At 48.4% G+C, this 18,812-nt stretch overlaps 1 protein-coding gene and 1 non-coding gene across 2 annotated transcripts in view; both read left to right on the top strand.

The window, feature by feature from the left end:
- The window catches only part of LOC120928253 (chondroitin sulfate proteoglycan 4-like), a 99,199-nt gene that overhangs the window by 6,434 nt on the left and 73,953 nt on the right, over positions 1-18,812 (top strand). The window lies entirely within an intron of this gene.
- Positions 14,962-15,120, top strand: LOC120925711. Its single transcript, XR_005746915.1, has one exon. It is a non-coding gene; the product is annotated as a U1 spliceosomal RNA (small nuclear RNA).

The raw sequence follows: 18,812 nt of genomic DNA, 5'->3' as shown, positions 1-18,812 counted from the left end.
TTAGTAGGGTGCGGGTCCTCGGGCCAGCCCTGAACGTCTTGGGAGTGGGTGGACATGGCCTTCTGGCTTAGTTTGCCTGCTCTCATGGGGTCTCCCTTCGGGGGAGCCCCACCTAGTACTGGGAGGGTTCTGTTTCGGCAGTCCCTCCGAGGAAGTTGGGTCCGTGTCGGCTTCGGGTGCTCGGACCACAGTACCTCAGTCCCCGTCTGGAGCCTAACGCCCCAGGGGATCAGGGTTTGGGTCCCTCTTCACAGGAGGACCACTTGACGTTGCACCCGTCTGCACGTTTTTGTGAACACTCTTTATGTGTGTGCACATTTTTTCTGCACCGGGTGGAGTTTTTTGGGTGTGTTCACACGCCATAGGCTTTTCAAAAAAAAAAAAAAAACTCCCAGCCTTTAATTCTACCAAGCAGCCGTAAAATTGACTTTGCAGTATTCATCAGCAATAAACATATGCAAAAACATTGGGAAACATTCTTTTTTTTTTTTTACTTTTTCCTGACTGTTGCTAAGGGGTGCCTTGTAATCTGCCTCTTCCTCTCCCTGGCATCATTTGCGTGTCATCATTTCCCAGGAGTCAGTGGGCAGCGCCGAGGGCTTTGTTGCTATAACAGGGCGGGCACTTCCGACGCCCGTTGTGATGGCAACTGGAGAAGTTTACAACGAATCGATACGGTCATACTGCGCATGCGCGAGAATGGGCGATGCATGCTGGTCACTCAGCTGCACCATATCCCAGAACATTATGCTTGTGGGCTTCACATGTCCACAAGCAATATGGGAATGGCAAGGAAGCAATGATATAAGTAATATTTTTTTTTTTATATATATTAAACCGGACATCGGTTTATTTTAAAAAGACGTGAGTGTTATATGTTAAAGGGTCACTAAAGGAAAAAAATTTTTTTGCTGAAATGACTGTTTACAGGGCATAGAGACATAATAGTTAACTGATTCCTTTTAAAAATGATTAAAAATTGATAAAAAAACAATCATATAATGTGCCTGCAGTGTAGTTTCGTTTTTGCTGTTGTTTGCTGGTTCTCTGATGTACAGAGAGCCACTAGAGGGCAGTCAGCCAATAGAGATCAGTGATACTTTGTCTAAAACTCCTCAGCACCAATCCAGTTTCGTTTTACACACAATAATCACATTAGTGACCACCGTGAGAAATCTCCCAGCACTGTGGTTATCAGGAAACAGGCAACCAGGAAGTGTCCAAAACAGAGAGGATTTACAGCAACATGAAAGCAAAAACGAACAATGAGGACATGAAACCAGGACTGCAGCAAGGTAAAGGAAGCTATTTAGCTAAAAAAAAAAATTCCTTTAGTGACCCTTTAATGTTTTGAACTTATCAAATGTTTAAAAAAAAAAAAATTAACATGTCATTGGAACGGTGCTTTAACTTTAAAACATCAGCATTCAATATAAGCTTACTTATCCTTCATGTGCTGCCTGTCTGCTGGCTATCTCTTTCCACAACTTCCTGGATTTCTTGCATGTTTTGCAGCTTCTTCTGTGCTGTTTATGTTCAGTTTACAAGTACTAAACATCCTATGGTACCTTGCTGCCTGCAAGCAGCGATTCCTGTGCTGCCCCCTTGAAATTCCTCCTCTCGGCACCTCTGTAGTTCAGAAGGCAGGCTCTGTGAAATGTTTGACACAGTGGTGCCTACTCGCATGGCATAGTAAATACATGTCACAGGATTCCGGGAAGTAAGGTGCATTTTACAACTGGATGGGGGCAGTGAAAACACGTGGTAGAGTTACATTTTTATTGCCCCCAACCCCCTAAAGTGGTTGTAAATATACCCAGTTAAGTGACTGGCCTCAGGTGATACACAGATATGAAACAAATCCTTCTATATAAGTTGTACCTGTTTATCTACAGTATTCTCTTTCCTACACTCTGCTAAATTATAAAGCTTATGTGAGACTTCAGAAAAGAAGGGGGTGGAGAGCTGAAGTTTTACTCTGCGGATAAGGAGAGCTCTGAGAGCTGATTGGAGGGAAGGGACACACCCACCCTCACGCAGCATTTTTAATGGTCTAGAGAAAACAACGTTTTTTTCGACCTGATTCTTGTCAAGCCTGCCTTGCCTACACACGTTTGTGAAAAAAAGAATGCTTGAGCAAAGCGCGGTGACGTACAACACGTACGACGGCACTATAAAGGGGAAGTACCATTCGGATGGCGCCACCCTTGGGGCTGCTTTTGCTGATTTCGTGTTAGTAAAAGTTTGGTGAGAGACGATTCGCTCTTTTCAGTCTTCGTGCTTTTCAGTCTGTTACAGCGTGACGAATGTGCTATCTCTCTAGTTTTACCAGAACGAGCGCTTCCGTCTCATAACTTGCTTCTGAGCATGCGTGTTTTTTCACGCCGTTCAAGCCTACACACGACCGTTTTTCACAACGTGAAAAACGACAACGTGAAAAAATAGAGCATGTTCTAAATTTTTAATGGCTGTTTTTCACGTCATGAAAAATGCTCTGGAGCCCACACACAATTGTTTTAATGACATTTAAAAAAAATGTAATTTTTCACGTCATGAAAAATGGTTGTGTGTACGTGGCATGAGGCTGCCAGTGCTCCATCCCCTGTCATCATTTTTCTGTTGGTGTCAGGAAAACTTGTCAGAGGGGATTCATGCTGATAGCAGAGAAACAAAGCAGCAGACAGAAATTACAGCTAATGCTTTAAATTGAGACCAGTACACACTCTTAAGCTTCATGTACACGGGATGTTGTTCAACCTCTCCTGAATGAATTGACTTGACAGCTAGAAAACAGTGTCTAAGCCGCGTTTACATGCCACGTTTGCGTCTAGGAGCATTTTAAAAAAAATGTCTGAAAACTAAACGCGAGTTACCGCGTTTGGCGCTTGAAATGCCTCTAAACACAGTTTCTGAATGCATTTTTTTAGGGTTCCAGAAAAAGCCTCTAAACTCAACTGCCTAGAAACAATTATAAATGATCCTGTGTACATGTACTGATAAGATAACATAGAGAAGAGTTCAGGAACAGTTGAAAAAAATGCCTAGCTGCTCTTAAACGCCCGTTTACCAGCAGCAGTGTATATGAGGCCTTATGTACTTTGATATGCTTTGTTTATATTTCATGTCTGAGGTTTACAACCACTTTTAAGCTGAAAAGTCAGACTGACAGGGTTTTATACTTGTTGCAATGCTTTGCTTCACCTTGCAGCAAAAAATTGACATCGCCAAGTTAATGGGGCAACACTGTGGCGGGGGCCTTTAAAGTTAAAAGAGGCCACAGCTGTTTGTTAAACACCCTAAAAAGTAATTCACTGTAGATTGTAGGGATCAACTGATTTATCGACGGCCGATAGTCACTTTTTTTTTTTTTTTTTAAGTATCGGGCACAAATGTACCCGATATTGCTTCAAGGGGTTTTACCGGGGTGATGCCTGCATACCTCCATGTTTCCCAAACCCCCCCCCCCCCCCCCCCTCTCAGCCGATGCTTCGTTCGGGTCTCGAGATCACTTCCGGATTACTGCTATCTTAAAGGCGGCAGTTTTAAAAAAAAAATATAAAGTATTCAAAAACTCTTGATTTTGACGTTTTGAATACTTTCAAGTGCACCCCAATCCCTCCATAAAGAGTACCTGTCACTGCCTAATACTGTCGCAAGGGATGTTTAAATTCCTTGTGACGGCAATAACTGATGGGGGGGGGGGGGGTGTAAAAATATATTTTCTCTTTTCGTCCATGGATGGACACGGCTCCTTTAAATCTTGACATTTGGGTTATGTTCCTGTTCATAGGAGAGGACTAGGCAGAACATGTTGGTTATCTAAAAACATGTAACTTTAAGAGAGTTGAACAGCCCCGCCCAGGGGCTGGTCCCTCCGGTCATAACCCCTCACCCTGCAGCATGCAGCCTCAGTTTTTTTCTGCCTAGCAGAGAAGGATGTGACTCCCTTTGGGCCCAGAGTCCTAATTCTTCTTTCTTTTATTTTTGTGATTCTTCTATCAACTGCTGGCTGGATGACAGGCTGGATATTATAGATCCTTGTAGTCTCCCAGTCCGGCCATTGAGCGTGAGCAGTCCTTAGCTATGCGTTGGGTCAGCCACGACATACCCCATGGCTCCAGGGGTGGCCGGTGGGCTTATGCCCCCTGTCCACTCACTCACAGTGGACTGGGCCGACAGCTACTCCGTACCATCGGTTGTGGGTCTGTCAGGGACGCGCCAGCAAGTCCTTGCAAGGACAGGTAAGTACGGTTCCTCCTGCCTCGACAGGATGGAACAGCTGGGCATTCCCGGGATTAAGCGGTTCTCCTGTCCTGTCCCTGTTGAAGTTTTTGCAGATGAAACCAGTCGGGTTCACTGGTCCTATCCATCTCCTTATTGCGCATTTTGTATGACAATTTTCCACTTTTATCCTTAGGATTTTTTTGGTTGATGTGGATTTGAATGTGGTAGTTTTTGGATTTCAGTGTTCATTTTTTGAAATGTTATCATAACATTTTAAGCATTTTTACACTATGAGGAGTTTTTTTTTCTTCTTTTTCCCCGTTTGGAGCTTATTTGCTTTAAGCATAGCTGAATACATTCATCGGAATTTTCAGAGTCAGAGTTTTGTATCTGGCCGCAGTCCTATCCAGACGCAGTTTGAGGTGAACCACGTCTAACGCAAGCAGTAAATTGGACTGTGACAGTGACCAGATAGGGCAATCGGCCCAATACGCATTGGTGACCCACCGCCGTAGGGTGTGATCGTGGGTCCACGCAATCCGGTAAGGGTATTTAATCTTTTCTGAGTTCCTGGGATCGCATCTTTGAGGGGAACCTTCCATGCTGACCTCATGAGGAATGTTTTACTATCACTTTTTACAGTGTATGGACACTTATTAGTAGTTTGAAGTGGACTGATCGTCTTGGGTTAACCCTTGAACTTCACAGGACTACTTATTACTTTATTGTATATGAACACTCAGTTACAGTTTACTTTATTTAGAGGGGAGTCCTTGTTTTGGACACTCTCCCTATCATTTCACAGTGTGTGTCATAGGTATTGTGATATAGCAATTTTAAGGGTGTCATTCCCCCTTTTTTTTTGACACAGCATTTTGCACTCACCTTTGGGGCGGGTTCTGTACTGGCGCTGCACTTTATCCACTTATTTAATTACAATATATCCTTTTGTTGTGTTGGCTGCCCACTTTTTTAGGATTAGCGCAATATATTTACTTTTTATGTTCTCCTGTCCTCCCTTTCCCCTCCTGGGCCCGCTGCGACCGGGGTGTACCTGTGGGGGGGCTCCGGGTCCCTGTGGGGGGACTGTGGAGCGCCGGGGTCTGATTTTTGTGAGGGGGGTCTGTCTCCTAGGAAAGTCCCTGCATGGCCTTCTCGTCCACATCGCGGGGGTCAGGCGCCATTTTTACCACGCCAACACCATTTTTTGTGTGCCTGCCTGTCTCAATTAAAAATACAATTTTGCCGTGGCCGCGCTGTGACGCAGGTCGGCATTGCGGGCAACCATTTTCTTGTGGTCCGCACCCTTTTATCTGAGGCATCTGTTGGCCATTTTGGAGTGTGTTTTGGCCTCTAGCTTTCTGAACGGCGCACAGCTCATTCTCCTCAGTCTTTTTCCTCACAGAGTTTTTCTCACACACACGCTGTGTATACAAGGAAGGAGGGCAGCAATGCTGATCGGTCTCCCTCTGGGTGGTGAGTCCCCTGAGTAACCCCCCCCCCCCGGTCGGTGCAGCAAGGAGGGTGGACTTCTTAAGTGTTTTTCACTTTGTCCCTGAGGGCTGACAGTGGGTGATAATGGAGTCAGTATCTGGCCTTTCTTCAGCAAACGGTGCCCCTGCAACTGCTGTTCCCATGGATATGCTGTCAGCAGTCCTGGAATCATTTGTTGCCAGGAAAGAAGCGGCGTGCGGGCTTAAGGGAGGTAAAAATCACCCCCCGCCATCTTCTGGGGAATGCTCAGCTTCGGGCCTGGCTGCGGCTCAGGACCCCCGTTCTGGTATGTCAGAGGATGCGGACCAGGACCTCCCTGGGGGGAGGACCCCTCGTCCGGGTCAGTGCAAGACAGGGCACTTGTGAGTGCTCTTATTGTTGCTGTGAGGGACTCTCTTAAGCTGGAAGATGATTTTGTACATTCGCCCTGACAAAGAGATCAGCTCAGTCTATCATTTTAATGATGGGTTTATTTTAACTGTGAGATACGGCATAGCAACAAAAAAATCCAAAAAACACATTTTAAAACAAAAGTTATAAAGGAGTGAAATAGGTATTTGATCCCTTATCAATCAGCAAGATTCCTAGTTCCCAGGTGTCTTCAATACAGGTAACAAGCTCAGATTAGGAGCACTCTCTTAAAGGATCACTAAAGGAAAATATTTTTTTAGCTAAATAGCTTCCTTTACCTTACTGCAGTACTGGTTTCATGTCCTCTTTGTTCGTTTTTGCTTTGAAGTAGCTGTAATTCTGCTCTGATCTCCACACTTCCTGCTTGTCTGGCTCCTTATGAAAAATCTCATGGCAGCTTTTCACTGTGGTCCAAGCTGTGTGTCTAAAACTCCTCAGAACCAATCAGATTCATTTTAAAAACAAAACACTGCCCTGGATTTGTTTGTTTTTGTTCTGTGTCTCTCTCTACTTCACAGAAACCTAAAACCAGTTTAAAAACGAAAGTGAAACTAGAGGCACATTATCTGATTGATTTTTAATCATTTTTAAAAGGAATCCGTTAACTTTTATGTCTCTATACCCTGTAAACAGTAATTTCAGCAAAAAAATGTTTTTCTTTTAGTGACCCTTTAAGGCTGGGTTCACACTATACGACAGCAATACGAATTTCATCCTACTTTGCTCTGCGACATCGGTCCTACATCCATCTGACTTTCATGAACAGGATACTACTTTGATCCGACTTTGTGGTAGTCTGACTTGTTCTTTGACCAATCAAAACAATCCCAGAATGAGATCAATTCCCTTTACTGCTGCTGTAATCGCATGTCGGATGTCAATAGTCGGATTATAAGGACAAGGCTCCTACTTTGGTCCGACTTCAATGATATTCAATGGGCTGAAGTAGGACCAAAGTAGTACAGGGAGCATTTTCGAAGTCGGACCAACTTATGTCACTGTGAACCCGGCCTTCGGCCGGGTTCACAGTGGTCCAACAAACACTCCGACATTGGGAGCTCATGTCGCATGACATGTGAAAATCAATGCTTTTCTATCAGAGCCGTCTTAACTGGTCCGACACAAGTCGGTCCGACTTTGAAAATGCTCCCTGTACTACTTTGGTCCGACTTTGATCCTACTTCAGCCCATTGAATATCATTGACGTCAGATGAAAGTAGGATCCTTGTTCTTACTATCTGACTTTTGACATCCGACATCTTGATCACAGCAGCAGTAAAAGGAATTTATCTCACACTGGGATTGTTTTGATTGGTCAAAGAACAAGTCAGACTATCACAAAGTCAGATCAAAGTAGTATCCTGTTCATTCAAGTCGGATGGATGTAGGACCGATGTCGCAGAGCAAAGTAGGATAAAAGTCGTACTACTGTCGTGTAGTATAGTGTGAACCCAGCCTAAAGCAGAGGTCCACCCGTTTAAAAAAAAAAAAAGCCAGCAGCTACAAATACTGCAGCTTCTGGCTTTTAAAAAATGGAAACTTACCTGTCCAGCGCGCCCGCGATGTCAGCAGAGGAGGCTGAGCAATCGCTCGGTCCTCGGCTGCTTCCGCCGCCATCCTCGGTGAGGGAATCGGGAAGTGAAGCCTTGCGGCTTCACTGTGCGATTCCCTACTGCGCATGCGCAAGGATCGTGAAGCGCCATCACGGGTCAAGACACGGGGGGGGGGGGGGGGTTTGACGTGACAAGGCTGGACTCCCGCTGGAGTCAGAACCCGGAAGCTGTGCAAATGCCTGTCTCAGACAGGTATCTGCACCCCCCCTCCCCCCGAAAGGTGCCAAATGTGACACCAGAGGCGGGGAGGGATCTGAAAAGCGGAGGTTCACATTTTGTGTGAACCTCCGCTTTAAGCAGAGTGCTCCTAATCGCAGCTTGTTACCTCCTATAAAAGACACCAGTCCACAGAAGAAATCAATCAGATTTAGGGGTGCAACGCATCACAGTTGATCCGTGATCCGAACGGGTCACCCCCTTCGGATCAGAACACACTGTGATCCGCGGATTGCCACGGCTCCGGAGCTAGGCCGAAGCTGCGGCCTTTCCTAATGTTACGGCGGCGGCTCCGGAGCTAGGCCAAAGCCGCAGCCTTTCCTAATGCTATGGCCGCGGCTTCTGCCTACCTCCGGAGCCGCGGCCATCTTGGTACACCCGGCGGCGGCCCTCCTCTGTTTACACCCACAGAGGAGGACCCCGCACTCGTGGGACACGCCGCTCGTCTGTCGGTACTAGCTAAGGGGGGGGTCACTGTCCTGAGAAGGGGGGGGTCACTGTCCTGAGAAGGGGGGGGGGTCACTGTCCTGAGAAGGGGGGGGTCACTGTCCTGAGAAGGGGGGGGTCACTGTCCTGAGGAGGGGGGGTGTCTGTACTAAGAGGAGGGGGGGTGTCTGTACTAAGAGGAGGGGGGGGTGTCTGTACTAAGAGGAGGGGGGGGGGTATCTGCACCGAGGGGGTACGATAGTTGGTGGGGGGGAGGAGATGTGGATATTACAGTGGGGAAGATTTTTTTTTTTTGCCGATCCGAAAAATGATCCGATCCGTGACTCCTGATCCGAACCGTGAGTTTTTTGATCCGTTGCACCCCTAATCAGATTCCAATCTCTCCACCATGGCCAAGACCAAAGAGCTGTCCAAGGATGTCAGGGACAAGATTGTAGACCTACTCAAGGATGGAATGGGCTACAAGACCATTACCAAGCAGATTGGTGAGAGGATGATCACAGTTGGTGTGATTGTTCCCAAATGGAAGAAACACAAAATAACTGTAAATCTCCCTTGGTCTGGGCCTCCATGTGAGATCTCACCTATGTACACACACTGTTGGTGGTAGATACTAGAGATCTATTTGGTATTGAAAGTTTGTCTGAGAAATTTGCAGCTTGGATCTATGGAGGTTTGATCAGAGTACTCAAAGTATATATGGCCAGTGGCTAGTGCAACCCAGCATACAACGCATGTTTGAGACATTACTTGGAGATGGACTGTCGTATGTAATTACTGGTTATAAAGTCAGCTATGTGACCTAAAATATCACTGCTCGCTATTCCATATTTGTTTGAAAAGTTTCTGAAACGTGTATATATATATTTTTTTCACGAACAGTAACATTGAATTGCACAATACAGGGGCACTTTAAATCATTCTAATTCTACAGTATACAATGGTGCAGTATTCCTATATATTCATTATTCTTAGATTGTAAGTTCTAAAGAGCAGGGCCCTCTAATTCCTACTGTATTGAATTCTATTGCAACTGTACTGTCTGCCCTAATGTTGTAAAGTGCCAACTGTTGGTGCTATATAAATTCTGTATGATAATTATTGGAAACGAGTGTGCTCAGACGTGACATGTCTATTGCATTGGTAAATATATGATTATCTGCAGACACTGGGGCTGGGGCTACTGAAGTTCCTCCATCATGTTGGGATAGTTATTATGTGCGGAGGAGTGTTCGGGATTAGAAAGCAGATGTCATTTACTACTTTAAATACCAACAGCTGAGACCCATTCACCCCCTTAAAATATACAGAAGTGCAGGTCTGCAATCCTTCATTTGCACTCAGCAACCTTAACCACTTAAGCCCCGGACCAATATGCTGCTAAATGCCCAAAGGCGTTTTTACAATTCGGCACTGTGTCGCTTTAACAGACAATTGCGCGGTCGTGCGACGTGGCACCCAAACAAAATTGACGTCGTTTTTTCCCCACAAATAGAGATTTCTTTTGGTGGTATTTGATCACCTCTGCGGTTTTTATTTTTTGCGATATAAACAAAAATAGAGCGACAATTTTGAGAAAAATTCAATATTTTTTACTTTTTGCTGTAATCCCCCAAAAATATATCTAAAACATTTTTTTCCTCAGTTTAGGCCGATACGTATTCTTCTACCTATTTTTGGTAAAAAAAATCGCAATAAGCGTTTATCGATTGCTTTGCGCAAAATTTATAGCGTTTACAAAATAGGGGATAGTTTTATTATTTATTTATTTTTTACTACTAATGGCGGCGATCATCGATTTTTTTTCGTGACTGCGGCATTATGGCGGACACTTCGGACAATTTTGACACATTTTTGGGACCATTGTCATTTTCACAGCAAATTTTTTTTTTTTATTTTTTTTTGAAAAGCCTATGGTGTGTGAACACACCCAAAAACTCCACCCGGTGCAGAAAAAATGTGCACACACATAAAGAGTGTTCACAAAAACGTGCAGACGGGTGCAACGTCAAGTGGTCCTCCTGTGAAGAGGGACCCAAACCCTGATCCCCCGGGGCGTTAGGCTCCAGACGGGGACTGAGGTACTGTGGTCCGAGCAACCGAAGCCAACACGGACCCAACTTCCTTGGAGGGACTGCCGAAACAGAACCCTCCCAGTACTAGGTGGGGCTCCCCCGAAGGGAGACCCCATGAGAGCAGGCGAACTAAGCCAGCAGGCCATGTCCACCCACTCCCAAGACGTTCAGGGCTGGCTCGAGGACCCGCACCCTACTAATCACACAGTGAAACAAAACGTGCACAACAAAAAAAAGACAAAAATGTGACAAACATAGGCTTAAATTAAATAAAGTAGGGGAAAGGGATAGTGAAGAGGCCAGGAATTAAAAATTCCTCCGGTCCTAGCCAAAAGGCCCGGCCCAGGAGGCAGGTGCTAAAAAAAGCGTGTATCTGGTGCAGTGACCGTGGTATCTTAAATCAATGTGTCCCTCACACACAGTGATCTTCAGATACCCCTGGATTTAAATTGCATTGTTTATTGTGAAAATGACAGTTGCAGTTTGGGAGTTAACCACAGGGGGCGCTGTAGGAGTTAGGGTTCACCTAGTGTGTGTTTACAACTGTAGGGGGTGTGGCTGTAGGACTGACGTCATCGATCGAGTCTCCCTATAAAAGGGATCACTTGATCGATGCAGCCGCAACACAGTGAAGCACGGGGAAGCCGTGTTTACATACGGCTCTCCCCGTTCTTCAGCTCCGGGGAGCGATCGCGATGGAGCGGCTATAAACGAATAGCCGCGCCGTCGTCCCGGATCGCTCCCCGCGGGAATCCGACCACCGCATGTAGCGGGGGGGGGTCCCGATTGGACCCGCGGGAAAGGCATAGACGTACATGTACGCCCATTTGCCTGTACGTGCCATTCTGTGGACGTACATATACATGCGGCGGTCGGCAAGTGGTTAAAGGGTCACTAAAGGAATTATTATTTTTTTTTTTTTTTTTTTTTAGCTAAATAGCTTCCTTTACCTTACTGCAGTCCTGGTTCCATGTCCTCATTGTTAGTTTTTGCTCTAATCCTTCTCTGTTCTGAACACTTCTTGGTTGTCTGTTTCCTGATGAAAAAGGTCATGGGAGCGTTCTCTCTGTGGTCACTAATCAAGGAGGTGTGATTACTGTGTGTCTAAAACCCCTCAACACCAATCCGTTTTGTTTTCCAAACACTCACTGCCCTGTATTGGCTCTGTGCAGCAGAGAAGCAGGAAACATGCAAAAACAAAACTGAAACTTTAGGTACATTATATGATTGATTTCTCACTGCTGTAAGGGACTCTCTTAAGCTGTATAGTGCAGCTGTGTTTCCGCCGAGGGCTCGGTCTTTTTTTTTGGATCTCACAAATCAGACCGCTCTGTGTAGGTTCTCTACTTCTTGCCCTTCTTTGATAATTTCTAAGATGCGGAATGAGAAAAGCCGCTGAGGTAGTCCCTCACCGCCTGGTGGTTCAGTGCCCTTTTGAGGAGAGCCCTTTCAGGGGATCCTCCGGGTGTCATGTATAGCTGACCACTCTCCCTATTACGGGAGTCCCCGCTTGTATGGATCTGGCTGTTAGAAGATCCGAGGTACTGGCCCTTGTCATGTTTACCATGCTGGGGTCCGTCTTGCGGCCTATTGTGGCTACTACTCTGGAGTCTCAGTCAATTTCTGAGTGAGCATTTTGCACCAGACAGTGGAGGAGCACCGTATCTGTACCAAAAATATTAGGCTAGCGGACCTGTTGGTCCAGGGCCTCATATAGGTCTGTGATGCTTCTTTGAATGCTGCGCCCTTGTTATCCAGGGCTTCTGTTTCAGAGATGGTACGCGGTGGTGTAGCGGTTAATTCCATTACTTGTCAGCAACAGTCATTGGTCCGACTTCCGGACACTGACACCAATCTAGCTGGAGCTTACTGTGTCTGCGTGGGTTTCCTCCGGGTACTCCGGTTTCCTCCCACCCTCCAAAGACATGTGTGCATACACTTCCATATTATACATACAAACTTTGTGTATGTATTATTACGGGGGCCGACAAGGGCTCAGCTGGGGGACAAAATTGTCCCTGGGTGCGTAAACGCCCTATGCAGTCGTCTTCCCTCCCTGCTCTAGGTGGGGGGGGGGGGGCGGCTTACAGGTTCACAATTCAGTGAATCTCCCTGCTCTCTGACTGATGGGTCTGCGAGGTGGGCTCTTCAGAGTCCTAGATGGGGTTTACGCCTATCCATAGAACAGAGTTCTTTTCTCGTTTATTCCTCGCCCGGCTTGTCGGTCTGCCTGAGAACAGCGTGGGACTTGTAAGTCCCGCAGGGACGCAGACATGCATGTCCCGTTTTGCATATGTCACAGAATTTTCTGTGCTCCGTGATGGGGGACAGTCCTGCATGGTGCAGTGGTAAGCCACCTGCACTTCGGTGCACAAGGTCATAGGATCGAATCCATTAGACCCACCATGGGGCTGCTACCTTGTGGCCCTCCCTCTTGATCTGGCGTTAGCACTGAGGAGGAGCTCGCAATTATCCTAACTTTGTTGGGACAGTGAGGTTTTGCCTCGTGGGCTTCTTGAACGACCTTCTTCTGAGGGCAGCTTCTGTCTCAGACCTAATGGAGCTGTTTATAGCCATTCAGACCCCCCGAAGTCTTGGGTGGGTGCTAAACATTTGGAGCCGGTCCTGAGTCCGACTCAAAGGGAGTGAAGGTCCTTCTTCCCCTGGAGAAATTGCAGACTCTTCAGTCTGCAGTGAGGGTATTAGCATCACGCTATCGGTCTTCTCTCCGGGTGCATGCTGGTCCGGGACCTGTGGGTAGCCTTCTTCGAGGCGGTACTGTATGCCCAGTTCCACACTTGGGCCTTCCAGGAAATACTGTCCAGGTGGTAAGAAATTTCTTGTCTCTGTAATCGCCAGATTCAGGTGCGCCACCTAGTCTGAGTCTTCTGAGTTGGGACGGAGATCCCCGGATCTTCGGCCCGGGAAGTTGTTCCTTCCTTCCAGTGGTCGTTGTTTACGACGGACGCAGGCCTCACGGATTGTGGGGACCCCTGGGGGGGTCCAGTCGGCCCAGAGTCGCTGGATTTGCATGGACCTACGGCCACAACTTCCTGAATGTGCCTGCTCTCTTCTGATCTTGGTGGCTACCCAGGGTTGGGCCTGGTTAGTACCTAGGTGGGAGGCCACCTGGGTGCTGTGGACCCTGTCTACCAATCTTTGTCCCACTATTTGGTTGATCAGGCGTTAATTCTCCTTGTGTTCGAGGCGGTTGCAAGGTACTAGCCAACAACGCCACGGCCGTGGCTTCGGTCTACCATGGGTATGCCAGCAGGCGGACTACTGGAGTCACCTGATGCTGGACCTGGGTGACTGTTTTTCTGTGCCCGGGGGTGTTTCGGCTCCCTTGCAGGAAGTGAGTCTCACAGGGCAGGCGAGATTATGGCTCAGCGGTAGACTGCCTGTCCTGCAGGCAGTTGCCTCTGGGTTCAAGCCCAGGAAGATCTGTGTCGTTACGTGGCCCGGGCTCACCTTGGGTTTTTTTCCACTCGTGGATCTCCTGGCCGCTCGTCTCCACCGCAAGGGTGTCGAAGTAGTGACCAGGTCTAGTGCTCTGGTACTGACGCGTAAGTTGCGCTGGTGACCCTGTGGGGGTCTGTATCGGCGGCCTTATACCGTTCCTCCATTTGTGTTTCTACCTCAGGTGCTCCATAGAGTGGAGGCTGAGGGGATCCCGATGTTCCTAATCACTCCAGATTGACATTGGCGTCCTTGGTACGCCGTTTTCGGGCGCTTCATAACGGAAGTACCCTGGCTGTCGCCAGGGCGAGAGGTCCTTCTGTCTCGAGGTTCCATACTTCCTTCTGTTGTACAGTCACTAACTTAGTCAATATGGCTATTGGTAGCCAGACTTGAGTCTGACAAGGTCATCTCAACCATGTTGAGGGCATGGTAGTCTTCTTCCAGGAGAATCTACAGTCACACCTGGCAGACCTACATCTCTTGGTGCAAAGAGATGAAGTGACGTCCACGGACGTATTCGATGGCCAGGGTCCTGCTGTTTTTTACAGCTTGGTGTGGATCTCAAATTACTTTTAACCACTTCCCGACCTCCTCATGTACATATACGTCAGCAGAATGGCACGGACAGGCACATGTACGTACCTGTACGTCCTCTGCTAGACGTGGGTGGGGGGTCCGATCGGGACCCCCCCCGTACATGCGGAGGTCGGGTCCGCTCGAGGAGCGATCCGGGACGACGGCTGCGGCTATTTGTTTATAGCCGCTCCGTCGCGATCGCTCCCCGGAGCTGCAGAACGGGGAGAGCCGTGTGTAAACACGGCTTCCCCGTGCTTCACTGTGTCGGCGCATCGATCGCGTCATTCCCTTTATAGGGAAGACACGATCGATGACGTCATTCCTACAGCCACACCCCCCTACACTAGTAAACACACACTAAGTAAACCCTAACTCCTACAGCGCCCCCTGCGGTTAACTCCCAAACTGCAACTGTCATTTTCACAATAAACAATGCAATTTAAATGCTTACCTGGCAGGGGAGACACCATGATCATGAAGGTGGTTCTCCCTGGGCGAGGCTCGGCTATTGCACACTCTAGGCCGTGCTGATCGTGGTTGTCTTCCCTGCCGCTTCTCGGCCTTTTGGCTGGGTCTGGGTGTGGTATCTGTCCTTATCAGTTGTCAGCGGAGCGCTGAAGCACCTCCTACATGGGGAGGGTGGATGCAATCCAATGACGTCATTGCACCTGGAAGGATGGTTTCAGCAGGGACTACGCTGTGCTGCCCGACAGAATACTGGGGGCCGGCCCATGGTTGAGTCTGAGCCATCTGGAAGGGTGCTTCTGGTGAGGATGGGTACTGCCCTTGGTCTTGGTCTTTTTGCCGAGTTCTAGTCTGGCCTTCTGGCTGGCTGGTGTAAGTGGTATCTCTGTCAGCGATCCGGTTGGAGGAGCTGGTAATGCCCTGGGATAAGACGGGGTAGAGCCATGCAAATCCGCTGGGTTGACGGAGGGTCTGGAGGGGCTAGTATTGGTGGAGGCTGTTACCTGAGCGGCAGTTCTCCCCAAGAAAACCTTGAAGGGCTCTCTAGCTGGCAGGGGTGGAGGGCTGCACTGGCCGGTTGGGGGGTCGGATATGGAACGAAAAGCCTATGGTGCATGTGCCCCTGGAGTGGCAGTCCAGGGGTATCTGAAGATCACTGTGTGTGAGGGACACATTGATTTAAGATACCACGGTCACTGCACCAGATACACGCTTTTTTTAGCACCTGCCTCCTGGGCCGGGCCTTTTGGCTAGGACCGGAGGAATTTTTTATTCCTGGCCGGAGGGCCTGGTCATTGTTTCACCACAATGGCCACTTCTTTCACTCTCCTCTCCACTATCCCTTCCCCCACTTTATTTTATTTAAGCCTGTGTTTGTCACTTTTTTGTCTTTTTTTGTTGTGCACGTTTTGTCACTGTGTGATTAGTAGGGTGCGGGTCCTCGGGCCAGCCCTGAACGTCTTGGGAGTGGGTGGACATGGCCTTCTGGCTTAGTTCGCCTGCTCTCATGGGGTCTCCCTTCGGGGGAGCCCCACCTAGTACTGGGAGGGTTCTGTTTCGGCAGTCCCTCCGAGGAAGTTGGGTCCGTGTTGGCTTCGGTTGCTCGGACCACAGTACCTCAGTCCCCGTCTGGAGCCTAACGCCCCGGGGGATCAGGGTTTGGGTCCCTCTTCACAGGAGGACCACTTGACGTTGCACCCGTCTGCACGTTTTTGTGAACACTCTTTATGTGTGTGCACATTTTTCCCTGTTCGTCTTTCAGGACAGGTACTGTAGAGAGACACAGGCTCCTCCCCTCACAGGAAACACCGCCTTCCAATTAAGAATTTAAGCCTCATCCTCCCTCAGCTCCTCAGTTTATGGTGTTTCCTCCGGAGGGGAGACACCGCTGGGGGCCAAGGGCCAGACAGCTGGGGAAGCTGAGGCCAGTTTTCCTGAGAGGGGGGACCTGTTCTCCCTGGGCTCAGGGCTATTTTTTAATGCATGGCGTCCTGGTTGACTGGGGAAGTCACTTACCCAGGACATCGCCGTGTAGCGTCCCGCGGACATTCCTGGGGTGGATTCAACCGCGGAGGCCTATTTACTAAACGCACAGGGGTGGCGCTGCAGGCGGGGTGCACGCTCCCTGTGAGATTTCACAGTCGGCCAGGAGCTGGGCCGGACCGGATGACGAGTGACGTCAGTTCCGGGGGGGGCGGGCACTTCCGCCGGATACGCGTCACTGGTCCCGGACGCTGCAGTGTGAAAAGGCCTGACGCTGGGCTGGTGCGGCCTCTCTCTTCTCAGCCGTAGGGTCGGCGTTTTGGCAGGCAGTCGCGACCACATTCCTCAGCGAGATGTCGGAAGCAGAGGCTTCCCGTGCACCTCCGGATGACGACAGCACCAGCCACTCTAAGGTAAGGAGAACCCTGGGGTGGTGTTCCCTTATCATTTTGTACAGCTTCACTGGTGATTTTTTTGTTTTTCTCTCTCCTGGTGGTCGGGGAGTTTGTTAGTGTAGTGTGTCTGGAACCCTGGTGGTGGTTGGTCCTAGAACACTCCTGGTGGTTACCTGTGTTATGCGCTGGTCTCTCTTTTAATCTAGCCTCCACTTTCTTCTGTGTTTTTCAGAAATCCACAGAAAAATCAGCCCACAGCAGGAAGAAATGCCCTTCCTGCAGATCTTCACTTAGTGAGAGTTGGAACAAAGCACTTTGCAGGAGATGTATTGAGGGGCTGGTTAAAGAAAGGGAGGCAGAGCAGGCATCTGAATTAGCAGCTTCTATGAAAGAGCTTTCTGGCACCTTTCAATCGTTTAAAGATATTTTTGCTAATTTTCAATTGCCCCAAAGCAGCCCTTCTGTAGCGCAACAGGTAATTCCACCGAATCCTGAGGTTCTTCCCTCTGGGAGTAGAGAGAAACCTGCGGATATCAGAGAGGATGCTGAGGAGGAGCAAGACAGTGCCGCTTCTAGCTCCCAAGAGGAGTCAGATAGTGAGAAGACAGAGGCAGGGTCCTCAAAGGTCTCTCGCTACAAGCTTTCCCTTGAAGAGGTGGAAGAGTTATTGGAAACTATCCACGCTACTTTAGGGATAGTTGAGGAGAAAAAGACACTGTCACTCCATGACCAGATGTACAGTGGTTTAGGAGAACAAAAGAAAAGGGTTTTTCCAGTCCATGAAGTACTGGTCAATGCCATCAAAAAAGAATGACAGGATCCAGAGAGGAAACCTTTCTTCTCAAACTCTTTGAAGAGGAGGTTTCCTTTTTCTGAAGAGGAGGCTTCAGTGTGGAACAAATCCCCCAAACTAGATGCCGCCTTTTCGCAGGTATCCCGACATACGGACTTGGCGTTTGAGGACATGGGGGTCCTTTCAGACCCCATGGACAGGCGGATGGATTCGCTATTAAAAAAGTCCTGGGATGCTTCCCAGGGGAACCGTAAGCCAGCTATGGCAGCAACAGTGGTGGCCCGTAATTTAGAGCATTGGCTCTTACAAATTAAGGCACATATTGAGGCCGGAACGCCAAAAGAGACTATACTTTCCTCTTTTCCAACTTTACTGAGTGGCGTACGATATGTAGCGGACGCCTCAGCAGAGTCAATCCGCATGTCTGCCAGATCTGCAGCTCTATCTAATTCTGCAAGAAGAGCTCTCTGGCTCAAGACATGGCAGGGGGATAGCGCCTCAAAGGTTAAATTGTGCGGGATCCCCCTTACAGGAGACTTATTATTTGGGCCAGGCTTGGAGGCTGTCTTAGATCGTACAGCCGACAAGAAGAAGGCTTTCCCCTTAAAGAAAAAATTTGGGGGACAGACAAAGAAAAAATTCTGGACCCAAAAGAAGGTGGAAGTCCCCAAACCTGAGGGAAAGAAAAAGTTTTGGGGACCAAAAGGGAAAGGCCGTGCCGGGGCACTTTTTCGTGCTCCTGAACAGCCCCAAAAACCTCAATGACGGAGTCAAGGTGGGAGGAAGGTTGGGGGCCTTTCTCCCACAATGGGAGACGATCACCAGCAACCAATTTGTGCTGGGGATCATAAGGAGAGGGTACAGACTAGAGTTCTCAAGTCCCCCCCCATCCAGACTCTTAGTCACCAATTTGCCCCAATGCAAAGAGAAATCTGTGGCTCTGATCTCCTCTCTTCAGGAGTTGGAGAATCAGGAGGTGGTAGTTCGGGTTCCATCGGAGGAGATAGGAAAGGGCTTCTACTCCCACATATTTGTGGTCCGCAAGCCTTCAGGGAAATTCAGGCTTATACTGAATTTAAAACCTCTAAACACCTCGGTCACGTACAAACGGTTTCGGATGGATTCCATCTATTCCGTGAGGACACTCCTCCTTCCGAAC

This window comes from Rana temporaria, chromosome 1 (assembly GCF_905171775.1).
Source record: "Rana temporaria chromosome 1, aRanTem1.1, whole genome shotgun sequence".
NCBI lineage: Eukaryota > Metazoa > Chordata > Amphibia > Anura > Ranidae > Rana > Rana temporaria.
Note: the sequence above shows the minus strand (reverse complement) of the source record. Positions and strands in the feature narration are given on the sequence as shown.